We start from the raw sequence: 14210 nt of genomic DNA on the forward strand, positions 1-14210 counted from the left end.
AGAAAAATATTTTTTCATAGCAGCCTCTTAGAGCAAAGGGTTGACCCATGGAGTAGCTAGCAAAGACCTCGAAAATAAAATAATAATAATAAAAACAATCTCATCACCTCTTTACTGGGGCAAGGCTCATTCATCGCCTTCACACAACATGAGAGGTGGGCTTTTCACCACCACCAGAGCTGTGATTCTTTCCCTTCTGATTTGTGCATAACACCAGGAATGGGCAAGCTGCCAAGCTTTCAATTTCTCCTCTCCAATTTCCAAAGAGGTCTGACCACCATGCCACTCACTTGATTCTGTAATACCTTAGTTACCCTGCAAACACAGCCTGCTGTGCTCCTGCCGTAGATGCTCGATCAATTAAAGATTTGGATCAACAACCGGTTAGAAAGCTGGGACTCTCACAGCATCATGGTGACAGACTGTGCAAAAGCAATGAACTCTGGTGAACCTCTAGCACAGGGCTTTCTCAGCCTTGACACTACTGACATTTGGGGCCAGGTAATTCTTTACTGTGGGTGCTGTTATGTGCACTGTAACAGGCTGTACAGCATCTGGGCCAATCAAGGTTGCAGAGTAAGATCAAATAAAATTAGCAGAGTGATTTCAGGTTCAGTTCATCATTTCATCTTTCTGAGTTCCATTGTCTCCTCTCTTCCCTGTGACTGGAAGGCCTGCCCCCATCTCCACAGGGCTAAGTCTCTCATTAGATCCAGGTCTCTCCTCAAATATCATCTCATCAGAGGACTTTTCTGGCTTAAAATATCACCTCACTCCCCTTCATCCCTCTGGGTTGCCTTATCATACTTTACTTTTTCCCATAGCATTATCTGATGATATTTTATATTATTTTGTGTACGTTTCACTGTGAGTCTCCACCAGGTAGCAGGGGAATTTTGTTTGTTGTGGTCTCTTTTGTAGTGCAGGTGTCTAGAACTGAGCCTGCCTCACAGCCAGTGTTTGATAAATACTCTTTCAGTGAATGACTGAAGACTGGCAAGAGGAACACACACACACACAAACACAAACACACACACACCTTGCTCACTGTTAAATCCCTGATTTATTTAGCCAAAGATACAGAACCTTGGCCAAAATGAAGCTCAGTAGCTAGAGCAGCACAACCTCTGGAGACCACCAAAGGGAAGAGGGGCCTACACGGGGTCTTCCTGGATTTGCGAAGCTTGTACACTTGGAGCACATGCAAGTTTTTCAAAAAGATCTTAAATCAACATCTGCCCCTAAGGCTTTCTACTTCAATGAATGTTTGCAAATATCAGGTTGTCTCACTTTCAAACTGAGCTCAGGTGGCTAGGAGGGTGGGGGGCAAGCAGACAGGTGTCAGTACTCAGGAGAGGTCTCTAACTTGCTCCCAAGGGAGCCCCTACTCCACAAAAAAGGTTTCCCTTTCTGCAAAAGGAGCCTATCTCAGAGGGCTGGTGTGAGAGGCAATTACATGGACAAAGCAACGAGCCCAGGGCCTGAGACACAGTCAGTGCTCAATAAATGCAACCTGCTGACTTCCCTGTAAGGTCTAAATCCTCTGAACAGCCCTGGAGAATAGAGTAGAGGCTCTGCTGCAGGAATGGGAAAGTTCTAAGCTTATAAAATGGTGGCCATTAGCCATCTGCAGCTACTAAAAATTTGAAATCTGGCTAATGTAACTTTATTTAATTTTAATTATTTAAATGTAAATAGCCATGTATGACCAGTGGTGGCAGGACAATGCAACCCTGAATACTATAAAGAATCCCATATTCATGGAGCTTTATTATTTTATTTGCAACCATGTCAAGCGTCTATCAAATTTTCATTTCAAAAGTAATTTCTTTCCTATAACTTCTTGTGTTATTAAGCCATGAGGTTGCTTACCTGAAAAAGATAGCAAGGACAGCAGGCACCATGGGCTACTAATCCAAATCCTGATTTGGGGAAATCCTGATTGATCTAAACCAATCATGCTAATCCCATTTCCCTTGCCAGTGACTGGATTAGACATGCATAGGAGAGCCAGTTCTGACCACTGAAATAGAGGGGTTGATTGGCCAGAGGTAGGGTCCTCCGAGGAACATTTTATTTGCTCTTAAATAGAGATACAAGAAAGGGAAGGGATGCTCTCTCTTCTTTCTCCGGACTTCATACCCCAGCATTTGACTTCAGGAACTGCTGAGATATCAAAGCCATGAGAAAAGTGGTTCTAAGATCAAGCTGCTGACCATGGCGGGTAAAGTGGGAACAACAGGCATGCTCCTTAAAGATGGCAGAGGCGCGCAGATGCTGCCCGGAGGTGCCCTGCCTCCGGATGGCACCACAAAATGATAAATCACCCTCATCATTAAGCCAGGAGGGCCAGGAGGTCTCTTCCAGAGACAAAACATGGTAACTGGTGCAAAACAAATCCTTATACTCAAACGTGCTCCTGGGAATGACTTCTGTATGAATCTGGGGAGGAAATCCTGGCATTCCTGCGACCAGGAGTGCTGTTATCACAAAGGGGCGCAAACCCTGAGCAATTCCTTCCAGCACAGCAGGTCCCTGGCCCAACCGGCCCAGGGTGTCGAAACTTCCTGTTCGCGCCCCAGTGCATGGTGAGAGAAAGGACAATCTTTACACGGGAAAGTGTTGTAAGATAGCTCATTAGGAGGTGGTGTAAAAATATAAAAGCCACAGGACCTTCAAAAAGTGTCAAAATCTCTCCCCAACAGTAGCGTGGACTGTATAGGAGAAAATACCTCCCATTATCACAGCAAGCCCCGGAGCAGAAACACACTAGAAGAGGCTCCTCTCATTTTTGCAGGTACTAGGCAAACAGCCTAGTCGTAGAGGCTCATATTTCATTTTCCTGCAAAAATTTCTCAATCAATCGATACCAAATGTACTAATGGCATGCACACCCTGCTAGAGGAAGAGCAGAGCCCTACCACTTGGAACTAGGGGGAAGGGTGGGACAGAGAAAAACGGGTTCCAGGAGGGAGAGACGCCAACAATAATTGGGGCAAAGCAACGAAATGATACCTTTGGGAGCAGCAAATATTCATGCAACTTCAAGAAGGAGCTTGTTTTCCTCCCAGGGAATGGCCTCCAAACTGGAAGAATGTCGATCAGCATAAACAGGAAATCTGGGTCAAGTGGCTTCCCAAGCCCAAGGATGACCTCAAGGTCAACTAAACCCACGAACTGGGCCACAGAGCACAATACATACCCTACAGGCCTGCCACAGCCGGCCCTGGTCCTCTCTAAAATTCCCTCCATCGTGATTCGCAGAGATAATATTTAAAACACTCAACAAATCAGAGGCAATAACCACTAACAGTGGACAGTGGAGCATGAGTTAGAGGCCCACTATCCAATCCTGGGAAGGTCCCAAAACAGGAGGAGTGGCCGGGGGGGGGGGGGGGGGCAAGAATTCAGGGATTTGGGCCAGTGTCTACTTTAAGATTTGTAATAATCTATATGGCTGTCACAGAAACAGGACATACAATGAGCCATATTCTTTAAAATTAGGACACAGAATAAATTTCCTTAATTCTTAAACCATTCAAGGAAAAAAACGTCATACCCTTTGCAAGTGTTCACGTAGCAGAGGTAAGATCATTGTATGGCACATAAGAGGCATTTCAATCCTTCTATGGTGGTTATCATGCCTCCAAGAGATAAAGACTTATGTTTCCATATTGGAATGCCAGCTGTACAATTGCTGAGTTAAATTTTTTCTTTAAACTGAATCACTTTTTATAAAATCTTAAACATATAATTAATAGGACACTTAACACGCTAAAATGGAAAATTAGCATGGCCTGCAAGATGTGAAGGTTACCAACAAACAATGAGAACCACAAGATCAAATTCTAAAAATACTTTACCAGAAGTCTCTGGGTAAGACCTATCTCTGTTAAAAGAGATACTGGCAAGTGACAGAAGTGTTATCCTATTAGCACCAAGCTGTGAGTTTCTCCTTGATGAAGAACGGAACACAAAATGACTTTATTATGTTAAAGTCAAGTCCCTAAATCAGAGTAGAGTCATTTTTTATATGACATAAAATCATATTCAACACTACACTCAGGGAAAACATTACTATACACTATAGCATTATTAATGAAAAGTAAATTACTAGGAAGCATCTAATAAAGTTTCTAAAGTTACTAGACAGAATCTCTAAAGGAGGCAATGTTCTACATTATGTACATACCACTGATTTGTTTTTTAACCTAAACAAGGTTCTAGTTATGTAACAGAAAATGGGGTTTAATATAAATGAAACAGAGGACAGGCTAAATTTTAATAACAAAAGAGACAACCAAGAAGATACACTACCCTTAATGCTACTGATCTCAAACACAGCAATGGGAGATTACCCACCAGGAGATGGAGGGGGGATTAATTTCAGGATCACTTAAGAAAGCACTGAAGACTAACATCACCACTCTACACTGTCATTAGGCTGGAAGAACACTCAAGGTGGACTGACCACAAGAGGACTATATAAGACATAAACTTTTGCTCAGGTACAAGATCACACTTAACTTTGTAAACTGAGTTCCCCCCTTTGCATTTAAACAGAGAGAAAATTCATCTTTACACACATTAGACACTTATTCCAGCTATGTACTGGCATTACTAAAAATTCACAATCCAGAGACACAGTTCTCCCATAGCTTGTATTGTTACCAGGCCCATCCCATCAAGAGAAGAGACAAGATAAGCAGTAAGAGTCTACACTTCAACTTAATATTTTCAACAAGGGAAAGGTCAATGAAGTGCTACTCAACATGATACATACCAATCATATTTTATTTGCCAAAAAAAATTCCACGTAACACAACTTAACAATATCCAAAGGGAAAGATAGAATGTTCCCCTGTTTTATACAGTCAGAGAATGGGTTTTATGAACCAAATCAAATACAATAAATGAGTACATTTTGTTAGGTTAGAAAGGAAGACGAATAGCCTTGAAGTAAATCACAAAGCACATGCAAATCATCGCTTTCCAATTATAGGCATGTATGGGGCTGGGTATATTCTCCCTTTGAACCTTTGGATTAATCATGCCCCTCCACCCACACTCCCTCCACCCTGTCCCCAAGAAGATAGTTCCAAAGGAGATAGCATCATCCTTCAAAATTTATGACCAGGAAAAAAGATGTTTGATTTAGATCTATCACAGATATGAAAAATACATACTTATAGATAACTCTGTAAGCCTTCTGTAGATCCACTAAATTTATAGGTTACTGAATATTAGGATTTATGGTATATCAAAGCAAATATTGACCTTATCTCTGCCTAGGTCCCATATTTACTGCTTTGTTCAATAAATCTTGATGTTCATTTTCAAGCTGAGTCAATATCAGTTCATTAACTTCTGCATGGTTCATATCAGCATTTTATAAAACTTGAAATGCCAGTGAAAATGTTTTACCTAAAACAATTTAGATACAGCCAATTAAAGAAACAAAAGGCTTTTGCTTTCCTTTTGGCTTTCTCTTCTCTCGAAACTATTACAAAGAAAACTGCATGAATTCTATACAATTCAGCCATTTATTCGAAAATTTTAAAAAATTACTTAGAAAATATTATGAATGTACTGGCATAAGCAACTGAAATATTCTAAATATAATCCTATCTGATATTAAAATGTTATAGAAATATAAATGGAAAAAGGCAATATCTCATTTCTCACTGATAACCACAAAGAACTTTTGTGTAGAGCCTCCAGATTTCTTATCTCTCTTCATGAACAGGACCTTATTACCCCTATTATTTTACTATATCCTACAGCTCAACCTGTTTCATTTTGGTAGACATTTAGTAAGCATTTTATCATGAGGATGTACCTACCGATGGTCATTTAGGCTGTCAACCACAATGCCACTCTGGGGATATATACAAGAGTTTCTGAAAGACCAATTCCTAGAAGTAGAGGTGCTAGATCAAAGAATATCAATATTTAACATTTTTACAGATATTGGAAAGGAGCGCTCCAAAAAGGCTCCACCAATAAAGAAGATGTGGTACATATATACAGTGAAATATTAGCCATAAAAAAAGAATAAAATCTTGCCACTTGTGACAACATGAATGGACCTAGAGGGTAGTATGCTAAGTGAAATAAGTCAGAGAAAGACAAATACCATATGATTTGGCTTAATGTGGAATCTAAAATGCATAACAAAACAGAAACAAACCCTTAGATAGAATAAACTGATGGTTGCCAGATAAGGGAGCATGGGCAAAAAAGGTGACGGATTCAAAAGTAGAAACTAGCAGTCATAAAATTAGTCATGGGGATGTAAGGAACAGCATGGGGGATTCAGTCAGTACTGTCCTTATTGCCGTGTATGGTGCCAGATGAGTACTCGGCTTACTGGGGGGCTCACTTCATAAGGTATATAAATGTCTAATCACCTTGTTGTACACCTGATACTATTGTGTTACTGTATATCAACTATAATTTAAAAATAAAATTTTTGAAAGATCAAAACGGCTCCATCAACTCACTACCATCAGAGCCGATTTAAAATCGAAAGTCTTAGCCTTCCGCTTACCCATGTTTTAAATGTCCCATCATAGCAACTGAAATTCTTACCCGATATTTACCGCTTAATATCAGGCCAACATTGAACACTAGTTCGTCTCTCTAATATGCTTTTCCAAGGGTCGCAAGGACCCTAAGAAATTTACTGATATCCTCTTATAACACCTTTTATAACATCCAATGGCATCCATTAACTTCACAAACACTGGTGAAACTGTCTCGAGAGAGAAAATGCCAAGAAACTTTAGAGCTCAGGCAGCAAGGATTAAAATAAATTTTTATAAGAAAAAAGAAAGACATCTCTAAGATGTAAAAATAATTTCTTTCCAACAGCGCAGGGGGGAAAAAAAATTCAGCCAAGTATTGAAAAATGCTCAAGGTATCCTAAGCATATGGCAACACATTTTTCTCTTTTATACAAAGTCCTGATTAGTGTGTAACCATGTGCGTTTTTCTCACCTTTTCTCACCGATCAAATGTACAGGGAAAAAGAGCACCTATAGGAAAAAACAGTTTGTTCCACGATGCATTCTCTACCTTGAGGCCCTCCTGCTCCAAAACATTTAAGTAAGAACAAAGAAACACAAAGAGTAATTACACACAAAGGTGCTGCTCAAAGACTGTAAAGTTTAAAGGGTGTAAGAAATATGAATAAAACACTACACCACATCTTAACAGATCAAGTCCAACTTTTTTGTCTCTGTATAAACCACACCACCATTCTTCATTTACTCATTTTAAACTGAGATCGGTGCCATGTCCAATCGTCCTTGGGATCATTCTAGAAAATTCATTTTATTTTCTCTGCCATGTACTAGTGGTAATGAATTCCCCTGGGCTCTTGGCTTTTCTCTCTCAAATCCTTGATGATACAACCGCATCATTTTCTATCCTGCCCTCTCCCTCACTGACCATCCCCTAACCCTGCAATGAATGGCTTCACTCAAACATAAAACCCACTTAGCCCACTCCCACCAGGAAACCCTTCACTCCCTATCATCCTCGGAAAGGTGTTCCAGCACACGAGGAGATGTCAGGACCCTTCATGGGCCAACACCAACACTGTAATGCCCTTCACTCTCTCCACCCTACCAAATGCTCCTAGGCCAACCGAGCTGCCTCCAGGTCCCTGGTCACTGCCAGATCATTTCATGCCTCAAAGCCTTGCATGTCCTCGAAAACACCTGCCCATCGTTAATGTCTCGGATCTGGCGGCAGCAATTCTGAGGAGCTCCTCTGGCCCCTCCCATTACAGCACACCTGGCATATGGTACGCAATTAATAAGTATGTTGAATGAATAAGTAAGTAACTTCTGTTAACGAACTGTAAATAGGCTAATAGCGAAGTGTAGAGTCCAGACAAAATTTAATTGTAAAAAATAAAGTGGAGGCTAATGAATTAGGAGAGAGGGGCCAAGCTAAGCATGAAGGTGGGAGCACCTTTGAGCTGGGGCTTGGGAAGATGAATCTTAAGGCTGATTCCCCCCCAACCGTGCGGTTACATCAGATCAGGTCTCTTTGCAAAGGAAATGTCTCTAGGAAAATGACCCCCTTAGGAGACTGTGGAGAAGGTATAGGAGAGGGGCAAATAATAAGACTATTAATACAAAACTTTGAGGTTCTAAAGTGCCTTCCATTCCTCTAATGACAAAAGTCGACTTCTGCAGGCATGTGTATTTTGCTTTACCCCGTATAAATATTATTAAAAATAGCCATGGAAATGTTATTTTAGGAATTTAATTATATCTTAAGTTCACCAGAGGAGCTCATTACTTAAAAGGGTCCAACGGTGAAACCTTTCATAAATCACCCACTAATTTACCTGAATGTCATGGCAGGAACCCCTTAGTGAGTTCCTAAGAACAGACTCTGGCATGAGTCCATTTATCCATTCATCCACTCACTCATCCACTTGAAAAATACGCACCAAATATGCACAAAATGAAATACTATGGCACACAGTAGGAAAAACAAAAAAATTATAAGCTATACAAATCCTTGTCCTCAAGGTTTCCACATTTAGCTGGGGAAATGAGACATACACCTACCTACACACACAACGCAGGCGTGTGTTATAGAGCAAGATGCTTACGTGAATAGAGTGCAGTGGCATATGGCTGAGAGCCAGATGAGTAATACCTATTCCTCTCCAGAGTAGAGGCCAAGAATCACACCAGGTGATTACATACATTACCTCCGCTCCTCAAAGCCACCCTGCCAGGTATGTCCTTTTATCTCCATTTTACAGCCGGGCAAGTCATCAAGCCCCGGGACAAGTAGAAAGGACCTTGCATATATCTCCTCCCATGATTTCCTGGCCACAGTAGGAATGCCTCTTAGAATAATCCTACTTGACCTTCACCCAGCCAACACCGGGCACTTCTTGCAAGACACTTCAGTCACTGCATGTCTCAGTTTTGGGTTCCTCTAACCATAAGAAATGTTCCCCTTGTTTCAATTCATAGAATCTTTCTAGACAGAAGGAACGTGAGATAGGACATGCAGAAAACCAAGTAGAATACGTAAAAAAGGGGTGGTAGAAACCACAGCCTGTTTTTCTCCAAGTCTTTGAGGGGGAAGAGAGAGAACAAAGAACTTTATGAAAATGCCTTAACTTTCCACTTGAACTTGCTCCAGATTTGTTTCCCATTTCCCTTTCTGCCAATGATGACCTACCTAAGATGTGTTAGTTTTGTGCAACAGTTAGAGAAGTTCTGGGCAAAAGCCAAAAGTTCATGAGCTGTCATAACCTCAGGTAATACAGAAAACTGTCTGTATCTTAGTCGAATAAAATTAACAGAAAAGAAATGAGTTTAGTGCCTGGCTGGGAGTGGCTCAGCAGTTGAGCATCCACCTAGGATCCAGGAGATCAAGGTTCGATTCCCGGTCAGGGCACATGCCCGGGTTGCGGGCTCCATACCCAGTCAGGGGCGTGCAGGAGGCAGCTGATCAATGACTCTCATCATTAATGTTTCTATCTCTCTCTCTCTCTCTCTCTCTCTCTCGCCCTTCCTCTCTGAAATCAATAAAGATATATATATATTTTTAATTAGTATTTACAATAAGATACTCTTATTTGAACTATTGTCCCCCCTTTTTTAGTGTAATTCTGCATGAAACACATAAAAAGGTCTTTCCCCTTTTTTCCATATCTTGGTATAAGGAAAATAAATCCAAACACATAAAGCAATCTTGAAATTACATTGCTATTATTATGTTAACAACAATATCTTACATTTATGTTCTGCTTCATGTCTCTGATGAATGTTATTTTCCCACTGAACTCAGATACTAAGACCCACCTTTTTTCAGTAGACAAATTCACAACGGGACTAGAACACATATATCTGGGCTCCTCCATTCCTCTACGCTAAAGCTGTAGGTGTTCGCAATGGCACTGTGTGATAAGCCTCTGGAAGTCAAATTTGTTGGCACTTCGCAAACAAATAGGATGTGTGCATTATCCAGAATGATGCAACTTGTCCAGTTCTAAAGTGCAAAGTTACACTAATATTAATGAATTACTACTGTAACAATACCCTACAAACAAGCTATCCACAGCTCAAATACTTCTGCAACTCTCAAGTAACTGGGGTGGAAGGCGCCTGGAATAACCAGACCAGCACCATTCACCAAACCCCATGCACAGGAAGGCAGCCTAAGGAGCAGGGGGCAGGAATATGGGCACCCAGGAGGGCTACCGCCCACTCATCGCCCTGATCCATCCCCTCGCCATCCCACTCCCTCGTCTTTGTTCCTCCCAAGTCCTCCCCAAAAGCAGGACCACCAGAATCACTATGAATGCTAACTGAACGTTTCTCAAAAATATTCCAGCTCAAGGGAAATGCAAGGCCCGAGAGGGAGGCCGGGGGTAGACGTGTTCCAAATCTCTGAACGTCCTGGGTCAGGCTAACGTCTGCTCCAAAACCCGGGCTGTATCAGTGTGAGCAGAAGTTGACAAGTCTTTTCTGTAAAGGGCCGGAAAATCCTATGCTAAACATTTCGGTCAAAGGTGTATATAAACTACTCAACTCTTCAGTGTCAGCATGAAACCAGTGAAATGCAACACACAAAGGAATAGGCATGGCTGTGTTCCAATAAAACTTTACTCTCAAAAATCCATGGTGGCTTGTAGTTTGCCAACCAACCCCTGAACTTGAGGATGGTTGGTTTGCATAGCCCTCATTCTCAAATCCCAAATGGGAAATTCTGGTGAAATACAAATGACAGAATACCACCAAAGAACCGACAGCACTGCCTCAGGAGGAACAAAGACAAATCTGTGAATTAGAGGCATGAGATTAAAATCTATACCATTAAACCAATCTTTCAGAAGTGGCCTGCTTTGCTCTTGCTGAATGTAAAAGCATTTCCCTCTACAAACAATGAGTCTTTCTTTTGTCAGCCTCATTTTTCAAGGAACATTTCTACCTAGAGGTATATACCTGCAGCTGAGAGTCCAACATCTGGTTTACCATAGTTTCAAGGCCCTGGTCTGGCTATGGCCGGGTAGCTCAGTTGGTCAGAGTGTCATCCTGATACACCAGGGTGGCAGGTTCAGTCCCTAGTCAGGGCATATACAGGAATCAACTAAGAAATGTGTGAATGAGTGGAACAAGTCAACGTTTCTCTCTCTCAAGTCAAAAAAACTTTTTTTTTAAATTAATAAATAAAATAAAGGCCCTGGTCTGATGTGCCAAAAGCAGTAGGCAACAACCCTTACTGCTTCCTGCCCTTCTTTGTCTACTTGCCAAATGCTAAGGAATATCTCTGACAGACCCCAGGTCCGGACATGAGAACCAATATTCCACCACCTCGGTGTCAGGGGAAGCAGAACCTGCTAGCCCGAAATATATCTTTTGGGATATTGATTATTTTAAGCTGGTTATTTTTAAGAAACAAAGACTCAGGAAAAAACTTTGACCTTCCCCCTAACTGCCTAGAAGAATTGAGACAGAGGGCCTGCCCCAAGAAGAAAGATATCCTCGCATACAACTATAGTTAAATATGAACCAGACTGTGAAAGACAGGGAGGAGCCTAGCAAGGCCCATTTAAGCTGAGTCCTCCCTGTGTTCCATTGTTTCAAGATGGCCCAACAAACATTTGTTTACTAAACATTAACTCTTTTCATCCCCTTACTTCCCTTTGAAGTCCGAGACCGACCCCTAACTCCTCCTACTTCCTTAGTCCAGATTGACATATATACTGCATTTTGTCTTATTGTCTTTAAAATGTTGGTGCTTATGTGAATTCCCATGTACTGGTATTAAAACTTGATTTTCTCCGGTTAATCTGCCTTATGTTATTTTGATTATCAGTCCAGCCAGAAACACTTTCTAGGGTAGAGGAAATTCTATCTTTCCTCCCCCACAGGTGGGAAGCAGCCTCTGCTGGAGCCAGCACTGTGTACTTCTCAGGAAAAACTGATTAAAGCCTGAGGACTGCATACCATCTACAGATGCCACTCTCATTCTCCCCCCCTCCTTTTATTTTCTGAATTATGACTAGCAAGTGGCCTCACTGGTTCTCCCAAATGAGTCCAAATGTTTCTGGGCATCCACATGTGACTGTCCCATCCCAATTCCAGAAAAAAAATCAATTAGAACAGGTTTGAGGAACTATATAGCTTGTGGGCCCTATCCAACAGGCCAACTATTTCAGTATGGCCTACAAAGTAAGAATGGTTTCTATATATAATCTATGTGTATATGTATATTTTTTCCTTCCCTTCTTTCCTCCCTCCCTCCCTCCCTCCCTCCCTTCCTTCCTTCCTTCCTTCCTTTCCTTCCAATTGTTAATCCTCACCAAAGTTCTTTTTTCCAATGATTTTTTTTTAGGGGGAGGAAAAGAGGAAGGGAGAGAGGAGAGAGAGAGAAAGAGAGAAGGAGAGGAACACTGATGTGAGAGAAGAAACACATAGATTGACTGCCTCCTGCACATGCCCCAAATGGGGTGGAGATCGAGCCTGCAACCCAGGTACATGTCCGTAACCAGGAATCGACCTCTTGACCCTTTGTTTCGTGGGCTGATACTCTAAGCACTGAGCCACATCGGCTAGGGCTGGTTTCTATATTTTTAAATGGTTGAGGGGAAAAAATTAAAAAGAAGTATAAGACTTCCTTACACATGAGTATTATATAAAATTCAAATTTAAGGGTTCATAAATAAAATTTTATGGGAACACAGCCAGTTTGTCCAGTATTATCTATCACTGCTTTCTGCACTAAAATGGCAGAGCTTAATAGCTGAAACAGATACCACATGCCTGGAAAAGCCTAAGATATTTACTATCTGCATCTATCCAGAAAAGCATGAACCCCCTGAAGTTAAACTACCAGACATTCCATCAGTAGAAGATGTTCCGAAATCCAGATATAATGCATTCTAGAAATAAAAAATGGAGACTCATTAAGTCCACCAAAGTTAACAAAATCAACAATTACATCATCCCGAAGACCACAGCACTGTGTCCACTCTAAGTAATGAGAAGAGTGTATAAGCCTTTCATTCCCTCACTGCCATTTTCAACTGGAGATGCTGATGGGATGTAACTTACAATTTTCAACTAGCACCGTCAGTATTCTAAATTGATGAACTGTAAATAGCAGGCCACTTTTTGCCTCTTCTTAACTAAATTGGAGCCACGGAGTACAAAAAGATAAATTTTCTTTGGATTTCTTGGCAAGAAGCTATATATATATATGTAATTTTGGCTTTCACCTCCCAATTTCCTTCATTTATCAAAAATGTTGACAAAAAACGCTCTAATTAGATCATTCTAATCACAAGAAACTGGGTGTGATGGAAGACTTCAGAATCACTATCTGTTCTTTGCAAAACAAAACAGATAGGCTATTCTCTCTGTAGGGGCAGGAGATTTATCAAGAGACAAAAGGATGCAAAAAGCCAATAGATAAGGTGTAATTAAAGATCAGGCCTATAAATTTTACACTGACATAGATTTAAGAGGATTTGCAGGTAGAAATTCAGGATTTAAAACCTGAGTATCATTATGAAAATAATACCATTCAGTTCTATATGCAACAACATTGCATAATATATAGATTTATTATTAAGACTAATACTCCATGCCTCCAAGCTCTTTTTCAAACAAAGAATGTGAATTATTCAGTGCCAAAGGAATTTCCAAAGCAGTCTATCTTCTTCAAGTATTCCTCTTCAATTAGCTACATTATCTATGTATTGAGCATCAAAATCTATTTTAGAAACAGAAATCACCTATCATATTTTTGTTAGTTGTCAGAGGCATAATTTAGAAAGGTCTGTGTATTCTTATATGTCTTTGTTATTTTTCCCCCTAATAATGTAATAAAATTATTTCCAATGTAATATTCAACCTGGTTATAATACAGGGTGGGGCAAAATTAGTTTTACAGTTGTTTGTGTAGAAAATAATACAATAATTACTAAATTATAATGCAAGAATAAACCCTGTGTTTCACGTACTCACTGGGGTGAACCTACTTTTGCCCCATCCTGTAGTGTTCTCTCTTCACTGGTTCAAAGGTCAAAAGCAAAAATAAAAATGAAAAGAACTACAGAATACCATACAGTAGAGAGTTGAAGTATATTTAACGAGGATCTGGTTTAAAACTAAAGTTTATAAACGAAAAGGGGCGACATGCTAACCTCACAAGCTCAGGGGAGG

At 40.7% G+C, this 14210-nt stretch overlaps 1 protein-coding gene across 4 annotated transcripts in view; it reads right to left on the reverse strand.

Moving 5' to 3' along the window:
- PTPRG (protein tyrosine phosphatase receptor type G) overlaps positions 1-14210 on the reverse strand; it is a 640558-nt gene that overhangs the window by 463226 nt on the left and 163122 nt on the right. The window lies entirely within an intron of this gene.

This window comes from Miniopterus schreibersii, assembly GCF_964146895.1.
Source record: "Miniopterus schreibersii genome assembly, chromosome: 15".
NCBI classification, from domain to species: Eukaryota; Metazoa; Chordata; class Mammalia; order Chiroptera; family Miniopteridae; genus Miniopterus; species Miniopterus schreibersii.